General features: G+C 38.8%; 1 protein-coding gene and 1 long non-coding RNA gene across 10 annotated transcripts in view; one reads left to right on the top strand and one right to left on the bottom strand.

Moving 5' to 3' along the window:
* Positions 1–12,798, bottom strand: part of LOC140620314 (uncharacterized) — a 35,208-nt gene extending 22,410 nt beyond the window's left edge. The window contains exons 1-3 of one of the 2 annotated variants that reach the window (XR_012020096.1): positions 12,252–12,793; positions 11,723–11,864; positions 79–535 (exon numbers count right to left, since the gene is read on the bottom strand). This is a non-coding gene — a long non-coding RNA (uncharacterized lncRNA). Of the gene's footprint in view, positions 1–78; positions 536–11,722; positions 11,865–12,251 lie in introns of those variants that run through there. The other variant, XR_012020097.1, reaches the window with a different exon arrangement.
* The window catches only part of SGK3 (serum/glucocorticoid regulated kinase family member 3), a 180,374-nt gene that overhangs the window by 78,185 nt on the left and 77,535 nt on the right, over positions 1–24,654 (top strand). Inside the window, exon 1 of one of the 8 annotated variants that reach the window (XM_072804394.1) lies at positions 12,653–12,781. The exons of 5 other annotated variants lie outside the window; for them this stretch is intronic. The gene's annotated coding sequence lies outside the window, so the exon portion shown is untranslated. Of the gene's footprint in view, positions 1–12,652; positions 12,782–13,040; positions 13,063–24,654 lie in introns of those variants that run through there. 2 more of the 8 variants (XM_072804401.1, XM_072804399.1) reach the window with 2 other exon arrangements.

The raw sequence follows: 24,654 nt of genomic DNA, 5'->3' as shown, positions 1-24,654 counted from the left end.
GAAAATAACATTTAAAAAATTGTTTTTATCAGAAGTTTATACCTAATCAGTCTTTCTTTATGAAATCTTCAGGCTCCTTTATATTTCAGTAAATATACAGTCCTGTTGGTGTACTTAAACTTTTATTGTGTTCCTTTATCATAGTTGATTTGCCATTATATCTTTAATAGTGCATTTTATTATGTTCCTGCTTCAACTTTGTTTCTTAGTCAATATACTTTCTTTAGTACAATGGAGTCAAGTTTATTCATAAATTATCAGCCATCTCAGAATTCCAGGCACAAAGTCTGAGAAAACAGTGGAAGTTTCACATTAATCTGCTCTAGAATATTAGCAATGAGTTTCTGGGAAATTCACTGACCTTTCAAAGTCACTTTATTATACATGGTTAAGTTGTCATTTTAGAGAGGTGACATAGCACAGTGGTTGAGAGCATGTACTTTGAAACCAAAGTAGCCAGATTCCAATCCCAACTCTCCCAGTGAATAGCAAGTGACATTGAGCCAAGTGATTTGGCCTTGTAGTGTTTCTTCACCTGTAAAATGGGGATGATAGTTGTGTGTAGCTCATAAGCTTATTGTGAGGATATATATATATATATACACAGACACACATACTTATATGACTGTTGGCTATTATTATTTTGACTATTACTATTTAGAACATTAGCAATTATAAGTTGCCTGGGCAGCACAATTGGTTAAACATCTGACTCTTGGTTTCAGCTTAAGTTGTGATCTCAGGGTGGTGAGATTGAGCCCAGCATCTGGCTCTGAGTTCCATGCAAAGTCTGCCTAAGATTCTCTCTGCCTCTCTCTACCCCTCCCCCACCTCAAATAAATAAATAAATAAATAAATAAATAAATAAATATTTTTTAAAAAGAACATTAGCAGTTATTGTCAGGGATGTAAATAATTCTAATTTTTTCCTATTAGTATTCAGAAATATGTTTCTAACTACTTTTATCAGGAAACTGTAATATTACCTACTTATGTGATTTTCAAAGGGTATTAGACATGCTAGAGTCAAATCTCAGAAAAACACATCTCCATTTTTATAATGGAAGCCAAGAGGATTTGTATGCAGAAACTTTTTTTATATTGATTTGTTTCTTTTAATATTATGTGCCTAATCTGTGTAAGAATAATCCTAAGGACCCTGGGAATAACAGGGTGAATCACATATGGATCTTGCTAATAATTATTGACTAATAGAGGACAAACAAGCAAACAAATAAATAACTCTGAGGTAGAAAGCAAGAAGTGCTGATCAAATGCTCATAGAAGCTTATAGGAAAGAGTATTCTCCACTAAAAGATTAAGAAAAAAAAAAACTCTTGAAGGAGCTTGTATTTGAATAATGTCATGAAAGAAGAGCAGGACTTATGCATGTAGAGAAATGAGGTTCTGTGCTGCATGTAAAGGAAAGGGCTTATTTTGCTTGGAGAATGGGATATATGAAGAGGAAGTAGAGTTATATGATGGTCAGATATGAAGGATCTAGGAGGCTAGGCTGATAAAATCTTATCCAGTCATCAGTGGTATATTAATGTTTTTTTTGTGTGTTTTTTGTTTTTTTATGATAGTCACAGAGAGAGAGAGAGAGGCAGAGACATAGGCAGAGGGAGAAGCAGGCTCCATGCACTGGGAGCCCGATGTGGGATTCAATCTCAGGTCTCCAGGATCGTGCCCTGGGCCAAAGGCAGGCGCCAAACTGCTGCGCCACCCAGGGATCCCTATATTAATGTGTTTTTCACAAAATTAAGGTGGCATTCACATAACAAAATTAATCGTTTTAAAATGAACAATTCAGTGACATTTAGTATATTTACAAAGTTATGCAACTACTACTTCTATCTAGTTTCAAACATTTTCTTCACCCCAAATTAAACCCCGTGTCCATTAAGCAGTCATTTCCCACTTCCCATTCCCTCATCCCCCCAGCCTCTGGCAACTACCAATCTGCTTAGTGTTTCTGTGGATCTACCTATTCCAAGTAGTGGATTTATTCAGGATATGCCCACTTGTGTTGGACTTCTTTCACTTAGCATAATGTTTTTGGGGGTTCATCCACATTGTAGTATGTAAAAATTACTTCATTACTTTTTATGGCTGAATAATATTCTGTTGAATATATATAAAACACAATTTGTTCATCCATTCATCCGTTTATGAACATTTGGTTGTTTCCATCTTTTGGCTAATGTAAATAGTGCAGCTATTAACATGTAGTTGTTTCCATCTTTTGGCTAATGTAAATAGTGCAGCTATTAACATGTACATGTAAATATTTATTTGGGCACATGCATTCAGTTGTTTTGGGTATACATCTAGGTGTGGAATTGCTGGGCTATATGGTGGTTCTATGATTAGCTTTTTTTTTTTAAAAGATTTTATTTATTTATTCATGAGACACACAGAGAGAGAGGCAGAGACACAGGCAGAGGGAGAAGCAGGCTCTATGCAGGGACGCCAATGTGGATTTGATCCCAAGACTCCAGGATCACTCCCTGAGTGGAAGGCAGACGCTCAACTGCTAAGCCACCCAGGCGTCCCTATGATTAGCTTTCTGAGGAACTGACAAACTGTTTTCCATAGTAGCTGCACCATTTTACATTCATACCAACCATATACAAGGGCTCCAGTTTCTCCACATCCTCACCAACACTTGGTTTCTGCTTTTTTTATTATCATCCTAATGTGTATGACACAGTATCTCTTTATGGTTTCGATTTGCATTTTCCTAATGACTAATGATGTTAAACATCTTTTCATAGGCTTGTTGACTGTTTATATATCTTCTTTGGGGAAATGTCTATTCAGGTCCTTTGCCTACTTTTTAAAAAATTTTTATTTATTTATGATAGTCACAGAGAGAGAGAGAGAGAGAGAGAGAGAGGCAGAGACACAGGCAGAGAGAAGCAGGCTCCATGCACCGGGAGCCCGACGTGGGATTCGATCCCGGGTCTCCAGGATCGCGCCCTGGGCCAAAGGCAGGCACCAAACCGCTGCGCCACCCAGGGATCCCTCCTTTGCCTACTTTTTAAATTGCATTATTTATCTTTCTATTGTTGTATTGTATAAGTTCTTTATATATTTTAGATACTAGACTTATCAAATATATGATTTGCAAATATTTTCTCCCACTCTATAGGTTGTCTTTTTACTTTCTTGATAATGATCTTTGATTCACAAAGGTTTTTAACCTTTTTTAAGTTGTTGCTCATACTTTTAGTGTCATATCTAAGAATCCACTGTTAAATCCAAGATCATGAATATTCATCTCTATGTTTTCATATAAGATTTTATAGTTTTAACTCCTATAGTTAGGTCATTAATCCATCTTGAATTAGTTTTTATGTAGAGTGTGAGGTAGGAATCCAACTTCATTTTTTCGCATGTGGATACCCAGTTGGCTAACCACCATTTGAAGAGACTATCCCTTCCCCATTGGAGGATCTTAGCACTCTTCTTGAAAATTAGTTGGCCATCAACATACAGATTTATTTATGGACTCAATTCTATCCCAGTGGTTTATTTTATTTTATTTTATTTTATTTTATTTTATTTTATTTTATTTTATTTTTATCCCAGTGGTATTACATGCCTATCCTTATGCTAGTACCATAATGTTTTGAATACTAAAACTTTGTGGTAAGTTTTGAAATCAAAAAGCATGAGACCTTGTTCTTTTTCAATATTGTTGGTTACATAGGGCCCTTTGCCATTATATATGAATTTGAGGATCATTTCTGCAAAACAAGCTGTTAAAATTTTGATAAGGACTTCATTAAAATTGTTACAGGATTTTGAACAAAGAAAATGATGTGATTAGAATTTAATTGTCTTAGACAGTATTCTACAATATGGATAGGAAAAGGAAAAGAAAGGAGTCCGGGAGACCATTAAAAAAATTAGTACAACAGCAAGGCTCAGACCTATATTATTGGAGTGAAGAAGAAAGGACAAATCCCAGAAGGGCATTTGAAGAGGCAGATTTGAAGGGACTGAAGAAATTGCTCCATTCATTTAATGATTTGCACCCCATTGTTTTATGCCCCAGGCACTGTGGATGCTATGGTAAACAAGATGGATATGTTATTTTGCTTTCATGGACCTTGGACTTGAATAGGGCAGGAACTAGGGAACAGCAAACAGTGAAATAAAGCGCAAATTGTGATCACAGTGCTATGAAGAAAATGAACAAGCTACTATTATAGAGATAACAGAGGAAGGCCTATTTTATATAGGAAATTCCTCAATGAAGAACAGCCGTTTATTATTTGTTTGTTTATTTATAAGTTGGCTCCACGCCCAGTGTGAAGCCCAGGGTAGGCATGAACTCACAACCTTAGATCAACAGTCAGACATTTAACCAACCCAGCCATCCAGGCACCTCGAAGAACAGCTATTTAAACAAGACCTGAATGATGAGGAGTTAGCCTGTGAGAGATCAGAGGTGTACAAAAGGAAGGATGCCTAGCATCCTTGTTTCCTAAGAAAACAAAATTATCAAAGGCTCTGAGAACCTAAATGGGAAAGGGAGGGAAGATCTGGGGAGAAGTCAAAGAAGAATCCAAAGTTTTGAACTGGGTAGATGGTGGTGCTACTAATGCAACAGGCATGGAGGGAAAACCGTGAAATCATTTTCAGGGGGAAGATATTTAGCAGGTACTTGGAAATTTGGAACTACAGCTTGGGAAACAGGTCAGGCTTCAGGTAAGTATATTGTAGTCAGGGGTATGGAGGATGAAAATCAAAGACACAGCTTGGATGAAAAGCTGATTATAGTGAAAAGAGCTCAGGACTTAACATTGAAGAGCTGGATTTAAGTCTTCTCTCTCTTCTTGAGTGGTAGTGATACTTCAGGCAATTTCTCTTTTTAAGGTCACAAAGCTCTATTTGTCTATTTTGTTCTAACAATCTATTTGTCTATCTTTATGACAGTACCACATTGCCTTGATTATGATGGCTTTATAAGTCCTGAATATCAAGTAGTTTAAGTCTTTCAACACTGTTCTTTTTAAATATTGTTTTGACTATTCTAGCTTCTTTTTTTTTTTTATTAAGGATTTTATTTATTTATTCATGAGAGACACAGAGAGAGGCAGAGACATTGGCAGAGGGAGAAGCACGCTCCCTGTGGGGAGCCTGATGTGGGTGGGACTCAATCTCGGGATCCCAGGATCACGCCCCAACCAGAAGGCAGACGTTCAACCACTGAGCCACCCAGATGTCTGGACTATTCTAGCTTCTTGATATTTCCACATGTATTAGTTTTCTGTTGCTGCCATAACAAATTACCACAAACTTAGTGACTTAAAACAACACAACTTTATTATCCTATAGTTCTGTGTTGAGAAATCCAGCACAGGTCTCAGCTAAAATCAAGCGTCAGGAGGGCTGTGGTCTTTCTGGAAGCTTTTGGAGAGGATGCCTTTCCTTGTCTTTTCCAGCGCCTAGAGGCTGCCTGCATCGCTAGGCTCCTAACTCTCTTTCTCAAGTCTCTCATTCTCTCTCTCTTTTTTTAAAGATTTTATTTATTTATTTGAGAGAGAGAGAGAGAGCATGAGCCTGAGTGGGGGAGGGGTAGGGGAAGGGGCAAGCAAACTCCACACTGAGCAGGGAGCCTAAAGTGGGGCTTGATCCCAGGATCCTGAGATCATGACCTGAGAAGAAATCAAGAGTTGGGTGCTTAACTTACTGGGCCACCCAGGTACTCCTCTCAGTCTTTTTTTTTTTTTTTTTTCCTCTCAGTCTTTTTTGTGTGTGTGCTGATTAGTCTGGTTTAGCAATTTGACTGATTTTTTTTTTTAATTTTTATTTTTTTTAAATCAGCTTTTGGTCTCATTGATTTTTTTTCTTGTCTCTTTCATTGGTTGTACTCTGATCTTTATTACTTTCTTTCTTTGCATAATACTTCGGTTTAATTTTTTCTTTTTTTAAAAATAAGATAGAAACTGAAGTAACTGAAAACTGATTTGAAAACTTTCTTTTTCTGTTATGACTATTACCTCCTAAGTACTGCTTTAGTGCCATCCACAAATTTTGATATGTTGTGCTTTAGCATTCATTCAATTCAAAATATTTTCTAGTTTTCCTTTTGATTTCTTCTTTTACCCATGGGTTACTTAGAATTGTATATTGATTTCAAATATCTGGAGATTTTCCAGATGTTTTTCTGTTACTGATTTTTTTAAAAGATTTTATTTATTTATTTATTCATGAGACAGACAGAGAAAAAGAGAGGCAGAGACACAGGCAGAGGGAGAAGCAGGCTCCATGCAGGGAGCCTGATGTGGGATTCCATCCCGGGTCTCCAGGATCAGGCCCTGGGCTGAAGGCGGTGCTAAACTGCTGAGCTACCTGGGCTGCCCCCTGTTACTGATTTCTAATCTAATTTCATTGTAGTTAGAGAACATACTTTGTATGCCTTAAATCCTTATAAATTTACTGAAACTTGTTTTGTGGTCCAGCATATGGTCTATCTTGGTAAATATCTTATGTGTACTTGAATTATATTCTTGTGTCTTATAGTGACCTATGAATGTCAGTTACGTTAAGATGATTAATAGTATTTTTTAGGTCTTTTATATCTGCCATGGTCTGAATGTTTCTGCCTACCTTCAAATTCATATATGGAAATCTTCACCTTCAAAGGTAATGGTATTAGTAAGTGAGGCCTTTGGGAGGTAATTAGGTCATGAAGGTGGAAGCCTCATGAATTGGATTAGTACTCTTACAAAAGAGATCCCACAAAACTCCTTATTTCCTTCTACCAGGCTAGGACACAGAGAGAAGATACTGGCCATAAAGCAGAAGAGGGCCCTCACTCAACCATGCTGGCTTCTGGATCTTAGACTTCTAGTTTCTAGAACCCATGAAAATTAAATCACAGTTATTTATAAGCTACACAGTCTGTAGTATTTTGTTATGGTAACCCAAACTGATAGGACAATATCCTTGCTGATTTTTTTCTACTTGTGTTATTATTATGAGAATTCTTAAAACCTCTAAAAATAGGATATTCCTATTTTTCCTTCAAGTTGTTTCAGTTTTTTCTCATTTAGGTATATAAATGTTTAGGACTTTTATGTCCTCAAGATGAATTGGCCTCTTCATAATTATGAAATGACTTTCTCTTTCCCTGGCAATATTATTTGCTCTGAAGTCTACTTTATGTGATATTATTTTAGCTGCTCCAGCTTTCTTTTGACTAGTGTTAGCATGGTATATTTTTTTCCATCCTTTCATTTTAACTTATTTGTGTCTTCATATTTGAAGTATAGTTTTTTGGAGGTGAAATATAGTTGGGTCTTGCTTTATGTATCCAGTAAGAGATTTTAATTGGATTGTTTTGGTCATTTCTTTTAATGTTATTATTGATATGAGTTAAATTGATGTCTGTCCTCTTGTTACCTGTTTTCTATTTGTCTTACCTGTTCTTTGTGTTCTTTCCTCTTTTTGTAACTTATTTTGGATTGAGCATTATGCTTCCATTTTTTTCTCCTTGGTTGGATTGTCAGTTATAATTCTTTCTCTCTTTAATGGTTACTTTAGTGTTTAAGTATACTTCTTTAATTTATTATAATCTATCTTCAAATGAACTATGCCATATCACTTATAGGATGCTTACACTTAATACAGAATATATCTTTCAATAATATACTTCCATGTCTCTCCTCTCAACCTTTATGCTATTGTTGTCATACATTTTATTGAGATGTAGGCTTGTAGGCCCACAATAAATGATTACTATTGTTTTAAAAAGATTCAAATTGTAAAAGCCTCAATGACCCCTCTTGTTACTATTTCCACTGTTCTTCATTCCTAGTATACATCTGTATTTCCAGAAATTTGGAGTCATTTTCTGTCTGTCTGGTGGACTCCCTTTAACATTTCTTGTAGTGCAAGTCTTCTGGTTATGGTCTTCTAGCTTCTTTGCATCTGAAAAAAAATCTTTATATTCTCTTGAATTTTGAAAGATAATTTTTGCTGGGTATAGAATTCTAGGTTTACAGCTTTTTTGTTCAGTACTTCAAAAAATGTTGCTCCACTGTCTTTTTCTTGCTCTGTTTCTGACAAGAAATCTGTCATCTCTACTCTTGTTTCTCCATATATAGCATGTCTTTTTTTTCCTGTGGCTGCTGTTAAGATTTTTATTGTTGGTTTCTAGTAATTGTATTATGAAGTATCTTCTTGTAGTTTTCTTTATTTCTGGCATTTGGATGCATCAAGCTTATCAGATCTGTGGGTTTATAATTTTCATGAAATTTTGAAAATATCAGTCATATTTCTTCAAATGTCTATTCTGATCTCCTTTCCCAACCCCACCTGTATCCTCTCCTTTATGGACTCCCAGCTGCAAATATATTAGGCTGCTTAAAGGTTTCCCATAACTTACTGATTCTCTTTTCTTTTTAATTTTTTTCTCTCTAGGGTTTATTTTTGAAATTTTATATTGTATATATTCAAGTTCACTAATCCTTTCTTCTGCAACATTGTTCTTCTGTTAATCCCATCCAGTGTATTTTTCACTCTAGAAAAATTGTTTCCATCTCTAGAAGTTACATTTAGAAATTTTTAATACCTTCTTTGTCTCTACTTAATTTTTTGAGTATATTATCATTATAATAACTGTTTTAATGTTCTTGTCTGCTAATTCTAAGATCTGTATCAGTTGTAAGTTTCAGTGATTGATTTTTCTTATTATGGGTCATATTTTTGTTTCTTTGTATGCCTTATAATATCTGATTGAAAGACAGATGTTGTGACTTTTAGCTTGTTGGGTGCTGAATATTTTTGTATTTCTACAAACATGCCTGAATTTCAATTTGAGACTCATTTAAGTAACTTAAAAAGTAAGATTCAAAAGGATCAAACTATTTTTTTTTTTTCAGCAGCACCCTAGCAGCATTTAGGCTAGGGCTAATTCCTATATAGTACTAAGGCAAGACTCTTCTAAGTACTCTATATCATCGAATTGGGAGGTTTCTAGTTGGCCTGCTGTGAATGGCCACTATTCCTGGCCCTCTGTGAGTTCCCAGTACTTTTCCTTCTAATGCTTTAAGATGGTTTGTTCTTTCCTTGACCTTGAGTACAGGCATACACTAATCAGCACTGTTGATTTCTCAAGAAAGAACTTGTGTATATCCCTGGGATTCTCTGTGTTGTTAGCTTGTCTCCATATCTGAGTTGTGAACTCTAGCTGTCTTGTTCTCCCTGGACTCACAGCTCTTGGCAGTTCCCTCTTTTACTACCATTGCCTTTACGTTCTCTAAAGGTAATAAGCTGGGGCAAATCTTGTTCATTGCCTGATACCCAGTATCTTGAAAACTGTTGTTTTATATATTTTGTCTGGCTTATTTTTGTTGTTATTGGCTCAGGTGGGGAATAAATATGGTCCTTGTTTTTACATCTTAGCTGGATGCAGAAGTTCCCCCAAGGCTCTAATCTTAATAGTCATTTCACATTTTTAGAAGAGGAAGAGAAACATTCCAAGAGTCTATAACCAGTAGCCTCTGGTACAACCAGTCTGTAAAATGAAGTATGACTGTTGTTTAATCTCCCTTTTTAATGCTTTTTAAACATCCAGAATATTATAAAGGTTTGCTGTGAGTAGTGATTTATAGATTGTTTGGGCCAGATTTCAGAGCTCTGGGGTCTCCTTTAAACATGCCAGTGACATTTTCAAAACACAAGGGGCCATTGATAGATTGCAAATCAGTTTTCACTCTTACTTGGTAGTCATTCTGCAAACTTGGTTCTGCTTCTACTTTTGTCATCTGGGTAAGTTTGCAATTAAAGAAAATTTACTTTCTAAAGATGTTAGTAGTATATAAGGCCCCCTAACATAGGCACTTTACTGTGATTTGAGGGTTTATTTCTTGGACACTAAAAACCTTTCTAGTTCAACTCTAAGAAGTGCTGTGTGGTTCTTGTTTATCTTATTCTTAAGAATTTATTTGAAATTGAAGGGGAAACTCTACGATCTTATTTGCATAAAAAGAAAAGACCAGTATTTTAATTAAAGCAAAGGAGAGAGAGGGCTTAAGGAAAGCTGCAAATAATTATAGACTAATGAATATACTTTTAAGCACTTATTATGGGTATGTCCCTTGTTTTGGTAATGGGGTGACAAAAGAATGGGTCAGCTACTTTTTATTTTTATGTATTTTTGTGAATCTCATAGATTTAGTTTACAAAACAAGTCTTATTAATATTAATTATTAATAGTAATTTATTTTCCTTTTTCTTTCTTTCTTCTTTTTATTAAGTAATCTCTATACCCAACATGGGACTTGAACTCTTGAACTCAAGACCCCAACCAAGATGAAGAATCACATGCTCTACTGACTAAGCAGCCAGGCATTGTTGTTTTCCCTTTTAAAAATCAGTAACATCTAACTGAAAGCTTTGGTTAACATGAAGTAATTAGTGTTATTTCAGTGTTATATAATTTCAGATAAAAACAGAATCTTGGGGCACCTGGCTGGCCCAGTTAGTGGGGCATGTGAGTCTTGATCTTGGGCTTGTGAGTTTGAGCCCCACGTTGGGTATAGAGTTTTCTTTAAAACTAAAAAGAAAAATTTTTTTAATAAAATTTTTTTGCTGTTATAGGTAATTTGAATAGCCTAATTGTAGATGAATATATAATTTCTTTTAGGCTTTTTGAGATACTGAAAAGAGCTTTTTCTTCCTTAACTGGCTGGGGCCTAGGGTTATTCAGTAAAAAGAGCTTACAGTTTAGTTTTGGAACTAAATATAAATAACAGAAAAAACAAAACAAGGTAGGACTGCTAAGTGCCACATTGAGTGGTATCCCCTAAGTGTTATATAGCATTTTATTGGATAGAGAGGTTCCTGAGCTGAGCTATTTATCATAATCTGAACAGGTAGCTAGGACTGAGAAGTATTCTGAACTGGGAAGCAGTGGATACAAAAATGTTCAGTGGCAGGAATGTTGGCTGTATGTTGTGGATACTGTACAGTGGGGAAACAGTCCTCCAGACAGTATAGTTGGAGATTAGGTAGAAAAAATAGGTAAGGGTCAGATCTAACATCCTGAGTTCTTTGGTTTTTGTACTTTATACAGAAATGGCAGTGAAAATGAGAAGGTTCATTGAAGAGACTCTGCCACGGAAAAAGCTAAGGGACTGGTGACCAAATGTGAGGATTGAGAGGGAAAAGTCAGAGGTTTTGAGCTAGGACAAGAGTCTTTGCAAATAGAAAAGTCAGAAAGGAGAGCTTGAATGAAGTGATGCCAGAAATCAATGAAGTGATGCCAAAGGCTTTTTCTAAAAATTTCTAGTTTCTCTGTGTAGCTCCTGACTGAACTGCACTTTCTCTATGGTCCTTTGCCCTTAATTGTTGAGCCTGGCAGGATGAAATCTAGTTTGTAAGGGAATTTAGAAGTCATGAGGTCACCTGGCCTAATCTCTTTTTTTTTTTTTTAAGATTTTATTTATTTATTCATGAGAGACACAGAGAGAGAGAGAGAGAGAGAGAGAGAGGCAGAGACATAGGCAGAGGCAGAAGCAGGCTCCACGCAGGGAGCCCGACGCGGGACCCAATCCTGGGACCTGATTCTGGGACCCCAGGATCACGCCCTGGGCAGAAGGCAGGCGCCAAACCAATGAGCCACCCAGGGATCCCCCTGGCCTAACCTCTTTATTTCACAATAAGCAGATGGGAGTGCGGGGCTTCAAATATTGTGACTTACCTTAGGACCACAGGGCAAGGCTGGCCTCTTGGCGGTTTTCTGAAATTCTTCCAGCAAATATTGCTTATTGGCAAAGTGAGCCTTATGTTTCCCCAACATAATTCAATTAGTGTTTGACTTGATTCCTCAAATAGTTTTTCACCTTCAAAAATCAAATAAATTAATAGTTAAAATAATTCCTTCTGAGTAGTCTGATTTTTTCCTTTATCCATAAATGTAGTCGCACGCTTTGTAGTACACCATGGGCATCAATGCTGAGCTCAGCCTGGATGTAATGGGTCTGCTCTCTTGCAAAGTGCCTGAGCTATTTGACAGGAGAAGGAATGATTACCATTTAAGTCTGGAGTAATTCCTACTGAGAGTCCTTTACAGAATTTTTTAAATGAAGAATAAGGATATGTGGTAGAGATCAGTAAAGGATTTGCTTCCTTTCTTTGTCCCTTTAAACCCTAGTTGCTGTGACTTCTGGTGCAAAGAACCCTGAAATCATGAGTCCTGCCTTGCCCGAGGAGAATGATTAGCTAATGACCTGAATAAATGAGCCTCGTTGCTTTAAGACGTCTCACCCAGTCCTACACCTCCGTTGAAACCTGGGGAAAGCGCCTTCTTTCCTCTCCCAAAGCCTCTTTTCTCATCGTACCACGTGGCTGTCTGTCTTACCACGTGGCTGTCTGTCTCCCTTTGCCAGTTCCTTCTGCCTGCGTCCCGCTCTTCCTCCCAGCGGGTCACGCACCCCCCTGCCCTCCCCGCCTTATTTACTTAGTGCCTCCGAGCTGCGCAGCCGGCGGCTTTGCTAAGGGTCCACCGCCTCCGGCGAGCCGGGGGCGGAGCTGAGAGCCTAAACCACGCCCCTAGCTTCGGGCGGGGCCAGCGGCCGAGGCGGTTCCGTTGATTGGTGTGGGCGGGGCCTGGGCCAGGGGCGGGGCCAGGGGTCGGGCCAAGGCGGGGAGGGTGGTGGGCCCCGCTGGGGGTGGGAGGCGCGGCGTGGAGACCCGTGGAGCGCGGCGCAGCTGTGGTCTTGTTTGCCGCTCGCTATGCGTCGGGCGAGGGTCCCCGAGGGTAAGTGTGGGCAGGGGTCTGGGCGCCGCGAGCGCCAGGGCAAGGGACCCCCGCGGCCGCGTTCGAGCCAGGTGGGGCTCGGCGGGACCCCGGCTGGACCACTTCCGTGCTTAGTAGGAGCGCGTGGTGCAGGTGGGCGGCCCTCTGGCGTGAACCCCCAGAGGGAGGGAGACGGGGGTCTGGCTCTAGTTTTGCAGCACTTGTTCTCGGCGTTACCTCCGGGACAGAAAACATTTGCGTTGGCTCCACACACCTCCTCCCTAAATCTCGAGAGACCTCAGGTACTGAGATTTTATGTTCTTTAAAATACATTTCTAGTTCGTGGTTCAGGACTGGAGGAGAAACTCCATAGTGAACTTGGCAGTGCAGTTTTATTTTGACTTTGTGTTATTAGGTTTGCAAGAAGAGCGCGACTGGTAATGGGACTGTTATTTAAGCGAGGACACCAGGATTACGTAGGCGGTGTATCGTGGAGGTTAGACTCACAGGCTTTGAAGCTAGAATGTCTGGGTTTGAATCTACTTCTTAATTGTGAAAATGTGTGCTATCTGCTCACTTTCTCTATGACTTCGTTTCTGCATATGTAAAATGAGGATAATGATAGTTCCATCCTTATAGGATTGTCATGAGAATTAAATCAGTCGGTACTTAGTTCCGCCTGGTGCATAATCCACAGTAACCTTGGTTATTTTCTTTATTATACATTTAGATGTGTATTAATTTTCAAAGCTGTCAGCACCGGAAAACCTTTCTGCACAGTTGTGGCTAGAAACGCTTGGGGATTCCTTTGGAATTTCAGAGACTGAATCCCACCAGATAAGGTTTCATTACTTTTCTCACCTCCTAGAGATGTGATCATCCACCTGATTTCAAATCTAATCCACTCTCAAATGATACAGAAGCCTCGGAGCCTTAAAGGCTGTTCTAAAAGAGGGATGAAAAAAGCATTTTCAGAGGGGGTAACCTCATTGTAAACACCACCCTCCAGTAGGTATAAAAGGTCATGTCACTTTTATACAAAACTTACAAGTTTTGCTACTTGGGATGGGTGCTTATTTGCACTATTACTGCAAAAGGAGGTATACCAGTGTATCGAAGTACATAAATAAACTAAACATCATAGGAACCATAACTAGCCCATAGAATCTCAGAATTGAAAGGAATCTGAAAAATCGCAACAGCTACCCTTTACAGATAAAGATGAGGCCACAGGATTCAGAACCAATAAAATTCATAGCTCAGACTAGAATTCAGCTCTGCTGAACAACAAATTATAAAATCAAAGAATGATATTACTTCTGATTTTGATAATCGTACTGTTTTTATTTTTGACAGTTTTATGGTGCTGTGAATGGTTTTTCTCTCTGCAGCATCCTCCTTGGTAGCTTAATTGCATGATTCATAATCATTCTTTAGCACCTTTGATTTAAATCACAGGTCCAAAAGTTGCTACATCAATGATTGCTTTGAGAACAAGATGATTGTCTTCTTAAGCTTTGTACAAACATGTTCTAACAGTGCTTTGGTTTTGTTGTTTTAAAGTGTAGTCCTTTCTCCTATGTAGGGAACATCAACAGCTAGTGTAAACAAAATGACCTACTAGGCAGTTTGTTATCACTGTGTTATTGGTGAAGTTTTCTTGATCTGGTAGGATAGAGTCAGGAAGTGGAACACTGAATGCTAGCCCAAGGAAATCAGACTGGGTCAAAAGAGATACACTGCAATTGCTGCTGACTTCAAAAGCATCACAGAGTGAAACTATTTGAAGATATTGGTGTGTTAGTTGCTGACTCTTTTCTCACTCCTTGTGTGGTTCACTCCCTCACCTCTAGGTATTTGTTTAGATGTCACTGTTTCAGACACTCCTAATTAAAATTCTATACAACCCCACTCTTCCTATAATATATATTTATCTCTTTATTTACTTGTTGATTATCTCTTGTCTGCCTTTAGAGGGTAAGTTCCATGAGGGCTGCGGTGCTTACCAATTATGTTCACTGCTGTATCCTAAGTGCCTGGAAACAGTGCCTGGCACCAGAACATGTCAGATTTGTGCATCTGATGCAGACATTTCCAGCTAGGGCTATTAATTACTTAAACCAATTCATTGTCCTTTTGCCCTGCTCTCCCCTCCCCCTATTTCTAGTGATTTCTTCTGGTTACCAGGAATAAAACCTTGAGGCAATGTTAATGCCTCCTTCTACCTTGCACTCTACATGCAAATAGCTATTACTTATTTCTGTCAATTTTTTGCAAACCTGCCATTTCTATTGTTGCCAAACCCCTATTTCTTCAAGTCCTCCTCCATTTCATTCCATTCTCTCCACCTACAACCTTTCAAGTTCCCTTTTACATCCTTATCTGCAGAATGAAATCCAGAGTGAGAAGCCTGGCATTCAGAGTTCTCTACATGATCTCAAATGTACTTTTCCAGCCTGTCTCCTATATGTAAGAAAAGTGATTTCGATTTTATGCTTATAAATATGAAAGTAAAATAAAGTTTTAATGAGAATGCCATGTAAAAGCCCAAGGTGTTGCTTCTTGACAGTTTCTCTTTCTGTTTTTATGGAGTAGATCTTTTCCTGTAAATGGGCAGGAATTCAGACAAATTGGATGAATGGCTCTTCTCTGTACCGAGGACTTTTGCTGCCCTTTCTGTTTTGAGTGCCCATCCTTCAGATCCTCCCTCACACGTCACTACCCAAATACCTAGATAAGTTCAGTAGGAAGTGTTTTTTTTTCTTCCTCTGAATTCTAGAAACTTTTCATGCTTTTCTTAGAGAATTTATCACAGTCTGTTTTGAATTGTAATTCTTTGGGCATTTATCTTTTCTTTTTTTGCTACATATGAGCTCCCGGAGGACAAGAATCACGCACACACAAATTCCAGTTACTTTTTTAAGGAAAAATAAAGCACCCACTTCTTTGTTTTTTAAGTAAACGTGAACTTAAAGTTCTATTTTATAGGTCTTTAAATCATTAAATATTGAGCTTCAACAATCATTTCTACAATATGGACAATTAGGAAGAAGGCATGGGGAAATTTAGTACTACATAAAAAGATCCAAATGAGAATATTGCGATCTGGATTCATAGAGGTAAGGAGAATAACATGCCCAGCACCCACATAGTTGGACAGGCAGAAATTTAAAAAGATCCAGACTCACTCAGAAAACCATTAGGGCAAGACAGACTTTATTGAGCAACATCTGCAGCTTTGGATTTTCTTGTGGGGAATTATTCTTAAGCTTTATTTTGTTTTTGCATCTCTACGCACAAGTAATACTGTCACTTTGCTTTGTTTTCTGAAATGGGTAAGGCAACTTTCTCTTCCTCTTTCTGGTCTGCAGAAAGTAGTTTACCTTCTTTCCCTTATTTTTAAACTAATAAAATGTTCATACTTCTTATTTTCCTGTATATATGGAGAAGATATATGTCAGAAGCTCTTAGTTCTTCAGAGAAAAGAATTAGAAGATACTTGAATTTATCTATTGTGAGAAGCTTCTGGTTTTATTGCTTGATATCAGCATCTAGTTTAATATATTTTCTTTGATTTCATTACCAACATATCCTTGCACATACCCCAGTTCAGTGAATGCTTTTATTTTACATGTGACTTTTTTTGATAAATTAAAACCTGTCTCTAGAACATTTCTGAAATTTAATTTTCTCTCCTGTTGCCTCCCAAACCTTGACTGGCGTTTTCCTATTCTAGGGCATGCATTAGCCTGACTTACTGTCTTTGTTTTTGATTTTCAGTAGTTAACAGGTGTCAACGAAATTTATTTTACCATTCCTAGGATGAAGCTGCAGTTTCTATTGGTAGAAAAGAGTTGGTAGGGAAAATCTATATAAAAGTCCTAATTTTTAAGTTTTTATTTTTTTATTTCTAAAAATATTATTTATTTATTCTCTGAGACACAGAGAGAGGCATAGGCAGAGGGAGAGCCAGGTTCCTCACCGGGAGCCTGATGCAGAGCTCGATCCCAGGACCCTGGGATCACTCCCTGAACCAAAGGCGGATGCTCAACTGCTGAGCCACCCAGGCATCTCCCTAATTTTTTAAATGTTAAAACTTTAAAAATCTTCATGTTATTTTTACTAATAAATAGCTAATACAAGGTCAGGACTTAAAGCTAATATACTACAATTTATTACTTAATTATAGTATATTAATTTATTACTTAAAGTATAGTATGTTTTAAATATGTAATTGGTTGTAAGTTTTGTCCTTGGGGAATTTCTTCTTATGTGCTAACCAGTAAACTTTTACTGTAAGAAAAAGAATCATAAAAGCAAATATTTGCTTCGAAGTAAAGTTTCCTTTATCACACTGTATAAACATCTGTGTTTATCCTGAGCTCTCCTGTATTCAAAAGCCTTAGTGCACATCAGATAGGATCATTCATACAAATAATGAAAGATGGGGCACAGACTAATTACATATCTCTAGTACCTGGTAAACACTGTGTAAGTTATCTGTTAAATAAATTTATATTTTTCAGAATTTTGTTAGGATACTGTAGTGTATTAGTAAGTTTAATAATGGAATTGATGTTAAGAGGGAAAAGTTGATGATTCAGGAGACATTAAGGAATGATGAATCATGCTTACTTTGAAGATCTCACACACTTTGGCAAATTGGAATTTTTACATGCCTCCTTCCACATGTTTGTTGAAAACATAAATGAAATGTGTACCACAAAGTGCCCAGCAGTACGTAAGTCGCAATTTCTACAAGCTAGTTGGGGAGGTTCTCAAACAATATCTGATCTTAGGTGATTATAAATGCTAAAATGGAAAAAAAAAAAAAAAACCAGGATGATGACAGATTATTTTGAGGAAAGAGTGCTGTAGTTAGGTGGTCCTGAAGGCTTGTTGCAGGAATTGGGATTCAAACAAAGGCCTCCGTGTGAAGAGCTGATGAAGAGCTGAAGGGAGAGTATTCTAGGCAGAGGGGACACAGGCACAAGAGCTAAGATGTGAGAGTGCTCGGTGTGTGTGAGAAGTAGGAAGGGAGCTGTTCCCATAGGAGTCTGATGAGTAGAGGGGTGGGAGGCACTGCTGGGATGCAGCTGGAGAGATAGGAAGAGGTTAGACCATGTGGGTGCTTGTAAGCTAGTAGCAGTAATTCAGAGTTTGGATTTTATTCTAAGGGCAGTGGGAAACAATGGAAAGGGTTTAAACAATGGGGTGAAAATACCAGATTTATAGTGATTAGGAAAATGACCTGGCTCCTGCGCAGATAACGGATTGCAGGGGTAGAGTGAAAGCAGAGATACCAGATTGGAGGTTCTCTAAAGAGACTGAAATGCAATGGTGATTGTTGTCTTTATGGGGGGTTCTTTGGTGGTTGGGTGTTTTGTTTTTGGTTCCTTCTCAGTTTTCCCAGCCTTCCCAGCCTTCCCAGCCAGAGAAAAGCTTCCTAGGACCTGCAGTATTCCACATTCGTTGTTCTCAGGCCTCATATAGTCTTCCATCCACCCATCACTCTGCCAGTGATCACAGTCCTCCAGGAATCATCCTTGAAGGTGTTCTGTGTTCCCATCTTCCTGGAACATGTGCTGGGAGTGTGCTTTCTAGTGGAAAAGGGTAGGAAGCCAGGAATAGGGCAGGCATTCTGGTAATAGGGAGCCCAAGACAGTGGCTGTAGGAGGCTGAGAAGGATAGCAGAGCATTGCACCTGCAGGTAACATCTAGAACTGAAACCGGTGAAGGGACATGTTACCAGTTGGACTCAGTTTAGGACCTTCTTCCTTAGTCTGGCAGCTGTGAATCTAGTTTTGGAAAACAGGACTGTCAACTGTTGCTTCTACCTCCTCACTCAGTCCTTTCCTTAAATATCAGTATTAAATGGAACCAGTTTCAGAGAACCAAGAGACTCATGAAATTTTTGTCAAGATTTTTGGATACTCCTGTCAAATTGTTGGGTGCAGACTCTTCTTCTGTATTGTGTCCCTACATTGAATAGCTTACACATATTTTATTTCTAGTTCTTATGTCACTCCCCCCCCTCCGCCCATATATCGCTTTTCTTTATCAAGAATCAGGATAAATAAAAGGTACCTCAACTTAGAGATACAATAAACCTTGGAAAAACCAGGACTGCTTTGTGATTGCAGAATGAGGGAAAAATCAAAGAGGGGGTGGGGTGGGAATTAGAGGAAGGATATATTAGTAAGAAAGGAAAACAGGAAAAGTTGTGACTGATTCATCATGTAATATGTGTAGGGTGAAAGTTATTATGTATCTTCCATTGGCAGATCCTGTTAGATTTTTCTCATCTATTCTGCAGTGAATTTCATTTGCAGATGTGACAAAGATGTGCTTTGTTTGAATTGGATGTGTTTGGAGCTAGTATTTTGAAAGGTGGAAATAAACAGATACAGAGTATATACTATTACAGTAGACTTTCATTAAGGTAACCAGTTAGTTTGGAGTAAGAATTTTCTAAGGTACTTTTACTGTAGTTTAGAATGAAACCCAACTCTCTTGGCCTGTTCCCTTCTCAGAAGTAATTCCTGCCCACATCCCCATGCCCAGTTCCTTTTCATATTCTCTGGATCTGTCCCCATGTTCCAGACCAGTCCGTGTGCCATGCCCCTGGTCTGTACATGGATTTTCTTTTGTCTCTTCCTTTGTCAGTTCCCTCCTTCAGGACCCTTGTTTCCATACATCCAGCACCCAGTCCTGTCCCCCTGCTGAAGAAAATGTTTAGCTCTTCCAGCTCTGCTTCCTGCCTTCTGAAGAGTATTGTTCTTAATCTCCCTTTATGCCTTAATGTGAATTACTGAACCCCCTTCTGCCATATTAGTTAAGAGTGGATAGTAATACTTAAGAATGTATGGGTCCTGAAATTTGGGGTAGGTTCAGTACCAGATAGTATCTGTGATGTGTGAAAGAAATGGAGTTAAGAACTTCTCTGCTTAAATTTTAGAGGTGAAAAGCTGGAGACTCTTAGGATTTTATGAAACAGTTTTTTGGCTGTCTGAAACAAAGATGGACAAGATCTAGGACAGTAACTGCATATAATGGACAAAAAGATGGGCACAATGATGAAGGGAAAACATGCTTTTAAAAAAAGCCTTAACTGATGTTAACTATCCTGGAATTGAAATAAAAAGCTTAATTTGGGGCAGCCCGGGTGGCTTGGTGGTTTAGCGCTGCCTTTGGCCCCAGGGGCCTGATCCTGGAGACCCAGGATGGAGTCCCATGTCCGGCTCCCTGCGTGGAGCCTGCTTCTCCCTCTGCCTGTGTCTCTGCCAGTCTCTCTCTCTCTCTCTCTCTCTCTCTCTCTCTCTCTCTCTGTCTCTCATGAATAAATAAATGGAATCTTTAAAAAAAAAAAACTTAATTTGTAAAAAGCCTTTATCAGTGGCTGTCTATTTGAAGAAGTATTTGTCGTCAAAATTTTAACATAGCATGAATTTGGACAGTTTTCTATCATGGTGTTTCATCCATATTTCTATTTTTTATACCTCAAAATAAAAAAAATTAAATCTATTAGTGGGTTTTTTTTTTATACTTTCTCTTCCTTTTTAAAAAACTATATCCTGTGATAGCATCCTTTTTTTGTGTCCTTATTTCATAATTTAGCCCTGATTGTCCTTGTGTTGGGGCCAATACCCAGGGCCTCTTCTGCATCACACTCTTGGTTAGATGTTGGCATATGATGTTTTATCTTGATACAGTGCTACACAAACCTGACCCTCCTGGTGGCAGAATCAGAAAGCTGTTTTTCCTGTGCATGACTTTCTTTCTTTAACCTGATAGCTAATGGATTTAGAAGAAGGAAATACATGCAGGGGAATTGAGAGACAGTGTGCGCACATTGGGCTCTCAGGTCAGAGCTGTAATCACCTTACTGTGCTGCCACCCAAAAATGTGTGAGAATGTGGATCTTGCAGCCTAAGTTTGTTCATCTGTAAAATGCAGATAAAGGTACTTCATGAGTCTCCATGAGAAGCAAGTGATGTGTTAGATGTAAGGTAAGCTTAAAATAGTGCCTAGAATTAGTACTTCATAAATATTAGTTTCTTAATCCCAACAGTATTGACATCTTGAGCTAGATAACTTTGTTGTAGGGGCTGTCCTGTACGTTGTAGGGTGTTTAGCCTCATCCTTGACATGTAGCCTCTTAGCAAACCCATTAAGTTGTGACAACCAAAAATATCCCCAGGCATTGCCCAGTGTCCCCCTGATGAGAACCACTATACATAAATATAATATTTACTAGCTATTTGTCTACCTTTGCAAATCACAGTCCCTCCTAAAGTCTGGCTGGTCCCTGAAAGTTCTCTTCTCATCTGACCTGCTTCTTTTTGTCATGTTGGACTTGTCTGAGTTGATTCACTGGATGAATATCGAGATTAGGTGAGCCAGGTATCCCTGGGAACCAATCTACAAGACTATATTGTGACTCTTCAACAGAGTGAAGGCAGATGATTTTTTTTTTTAAACATCATCTCTATACCCAAAGTGGAGCTCAAGCTCAATACCCCAAGATCAAGAGTCCCAAGGCCTACTAACTGAGCCAGCTAAGTGGCCTCCCCCCAACTCCATTCTTCTTTTGAAAACCCTAGCATATCTATGAACCTCTCCCAAAATTCCAAGTTGTATTCCCATATGAACCACATAGCTTTTTTTTTTTCTATTCTTTTTTAGTTGTGAGGTTTTTATATCAGTCCTCTTCTGATTGCTTTATTTCCCTGCCTGGCCATAAGATGATTTTGCAGAATTTTAATTGCTTCAGTTTCACAGAATAAACATAGATTACATTTATAGTAATAGCGGAGTTGCTTTTTCATAGTTTCACTCCTGACCACTTAAGAATAAATTTATGAGCCTTCATTGATTTCCAGAGGACTCTTTAGAGCATATGTTGTTGTAGAAGCAGTGTAGTATAATCTGTAAAAGTCCTGAAGTCAGACCACATGGGTTCAAATCCTGGTTCCATCAGCTGAGCCCGGTTACTTCTCCTTTTATGCTTCAGTTTCTCCTCAGTTTTCCTGTCAGTAAGGCTTTTGTGAAAAGTCACACAGTCTTGCTTGTAATAAGCTTAGCCATTGAATATTAAATATTGTTAGGTTACTGGATTGATTTAACTTGAAGGAAAGGAAGACCTTATTTAAAGTGAGACAGTGTGGGGCAACTGGGTGGCTAACTGGTTGAGTGTCTGCCTTTAGCTCAGGTCGTGATTCTAGGGTCCTGGCATCAAGTCCTGCATTGGGCTATCTGCAGGGAGCCTGCTTCTCCCTCTGCTTATGTCTCTGCCTCTCTCTCTGTATCTCTCCTGAATAAATAAATGAAATCTTAAAAAAAAAAAAAAAAAAGTGAGACAGTTTGGTATGGCAAACAAGGACATACAGATTTTGGAGTTGGACAGATTTGGACTTAAATCCTAGCCCATTAACTGGATAGTAGCTTGGGCAAGTGATTTCTTTCTTTCTTTAATAATATTATTATTATTGGGGAAGGGGTAAATGATTTAATCTCATTGGTTTTCTCCACAGCAGCATCTTCATTTCCAATACAGGATGTTAGCTCTTTTTCTCCAGAGAAAACTGAAGCAGGCAAGTGTGATCTTTTCAGATTTCTACTCCCATATCTGCCTGGCTTTATTTTTAGTTAGGCTGAGAATATGAGAGTCTTCATCTGCGACCCTTCTCTGTGCTTTCACAGTGTACCATGCATACATCTAAAATCACGCTTACTGAACTTTTGAAATTTTTATATTGCTTATCATTCTCAGATAAGTTCTTTGCAGGTAGGATTTTCTCTTATCTTTGTCTTTCTATTGGTTAACGCATAATGAATCCTTAATAAGTATTTGTTGAACGAAGGAATAAAAAGTAATTTGAAACAAATTGCTATGTATTAGGTCCAATTTATTGACTACTTATACAGAGCTAGGTTTTTTACTTAAATGCTTAAAACAACTATATGAAATAGGTGTTGCTAGCCTCATTTTCTAGGTTAGGAAAAGAGGGCTTAGATAATTTAATCTAGTCCAAGGACTAAGGTAGAGAATTGCATCATTTTGTCCCTGTAACAGTTGTGGTCACAAGACAGAAGATTGTCTCTCAGGAGTTTTTGGCCTTGGAGGAACACAATAGCTAGCTACCAAACTGCAGCCTGTTCAGGAGGGCACAAGATGAGCAAATACATATCCTGATCCCCTTTTCCCCATTTCATGCCAGAGGGATGAAATCAACCAGCAGCTAGAGGGCAATGGAGCTTATAGGATGCAGGCTGTAGAGGTCAGCATCCCAGGGCGTGGAGCAGGGTGGAGATGGATCTGAAAAGACATAGAGGATATCCAGCAGAGTCCTCCCCTTCCTGTCCCTTAGTATTATCTCTTGTACTTTGGGCATAAAACTCGTGTTTCTAACTCAGAGAAAACACAATTAGTCACTGTTGGCCAACTGTATCCAGTTCATTCATACTCCCACCTGGAACCACTGCCTGTGTTCATAGAAGGGAACAGAGAAGAAAACTAAGATAAAACAAAACTGCTATTGTCTTGGCATCTGTAGCTAGTCTTTTGCCTCAAGCTGATAACTAGTACCTATTTTATGTTCCCCTACCGTTTTCCAGGACGTAGCTGGTCAAAGGTGTTTACTGGTGGAGGACTCCAGACCTTCATTCCCACAGGATCAAAGTCTGTAGTAGTCCATCTTTATTGAGTTGCCAGTTTCCCATTGACTGGTACTGTTGGACATGCCCCATTGAATCTTTTCCATTCAGACATAATTCTCCTCCCCACACCGTATAATGACATCTAAGTTTCCAACTGGAAATCCAGATCAGTCACCTGACTGGGACAGTGACCTCTGTCTTACTAGGTTGAGTGGCTTTATAAACCACAGATGGCTAAGGAGTAGGCTTAGCTTTCAGTTTAACAGGACTAGACTGTTCCTCACTGGAAGCGCTCCTCCACCAAACCCAGGGTTGCAGCAGAAAGCAGAAATTGCTTAGAGATAATACTGAGAAGAGCTATTCTTGGTTCCTGCCCAACAGAGTCTGTGTGCAATAGCACCATACATTGGCTTTTGGTGTAGCATGTATACCACATCTTATGGTCTAGTACCAGTGTTAAACAGTGTTATCTCCCAGCAGGTGCCAGAGCTGAGCTTTCTATAGCCATTCCATTGCTCTGTTAGGCAACTTCTTCTAAGTGAAGAGACGTAAGACTAGCACATTCTATGGTTATGAGCCTTTTGTCACACTTCCTGGCCTTAAATGTGTTCCTTGGCATGATGTGATGTTTATAGGATTTATGACAGTAAGTAAGGCATGATATAACCATGGATGGTGCTTCTGGCCAGAAGCATTTCGGGGAAGGAAGGCAAATCTGGCTTCTGTGAGGACAGATGTTGCTCCAAGTGGCTGTCTGCTCCCCTTATGGGATGGTGCCATAGTAGGGCTTAATTTTGGTTTTTGCTGTTGAAGTTGGGCGCTCAGCACTGGTATAAGCTAGATCAGGATAGCCTGAGGAAGCCCATATTGTTGCCCATCTATGCCCTTTTGTTTGTATGGGGGCAGGAGGTACATGGGGAATCTGTGTAACTTCCCCTCAATTTTAGTATAAACCTTAAACTGTTAAAAAAATAGTGTTAATAAAAACTATGATAGAAGAAAATGTAGTATCTTGAGAAGAAAAGGGGTATAATGTCATGTTAAATCACAGATCCCAGGGATCCCTGGGTGGCGCGGCAGTTTGGCGTCTGCCTTTGGCCCAGGGCGCGATCCTGGAGACCTGGGATCGAGTCCCACGTTGGGCTCCTGGTGCATGGAGCCTGCTTCTCCCTCTGCTTGTGTCTCTGCCTCTCTCTCTCTGTGTGACTATCATAAATAAATAAATAAACTTATAA

Source organism: Canis lupus, chromosome 28 (genome assembly GCF_048164855.1).
Source record: "Canis lupus baileyi chromosome 28, mCanLup2.hap1, whole genome shotgun sequence".
Taxonomy (NCBI): domain Eukaryota; kingdom Metazoa; phylum Chordata; class Mammalia; order Carnivora; family Canidae; genus Canis; species Canis lupus.
The sequence above is the reverse complement of the archived record's forward strand: the minus strand, read 5'-3'. Positions and strand labels throughout refer to the sequence as shown.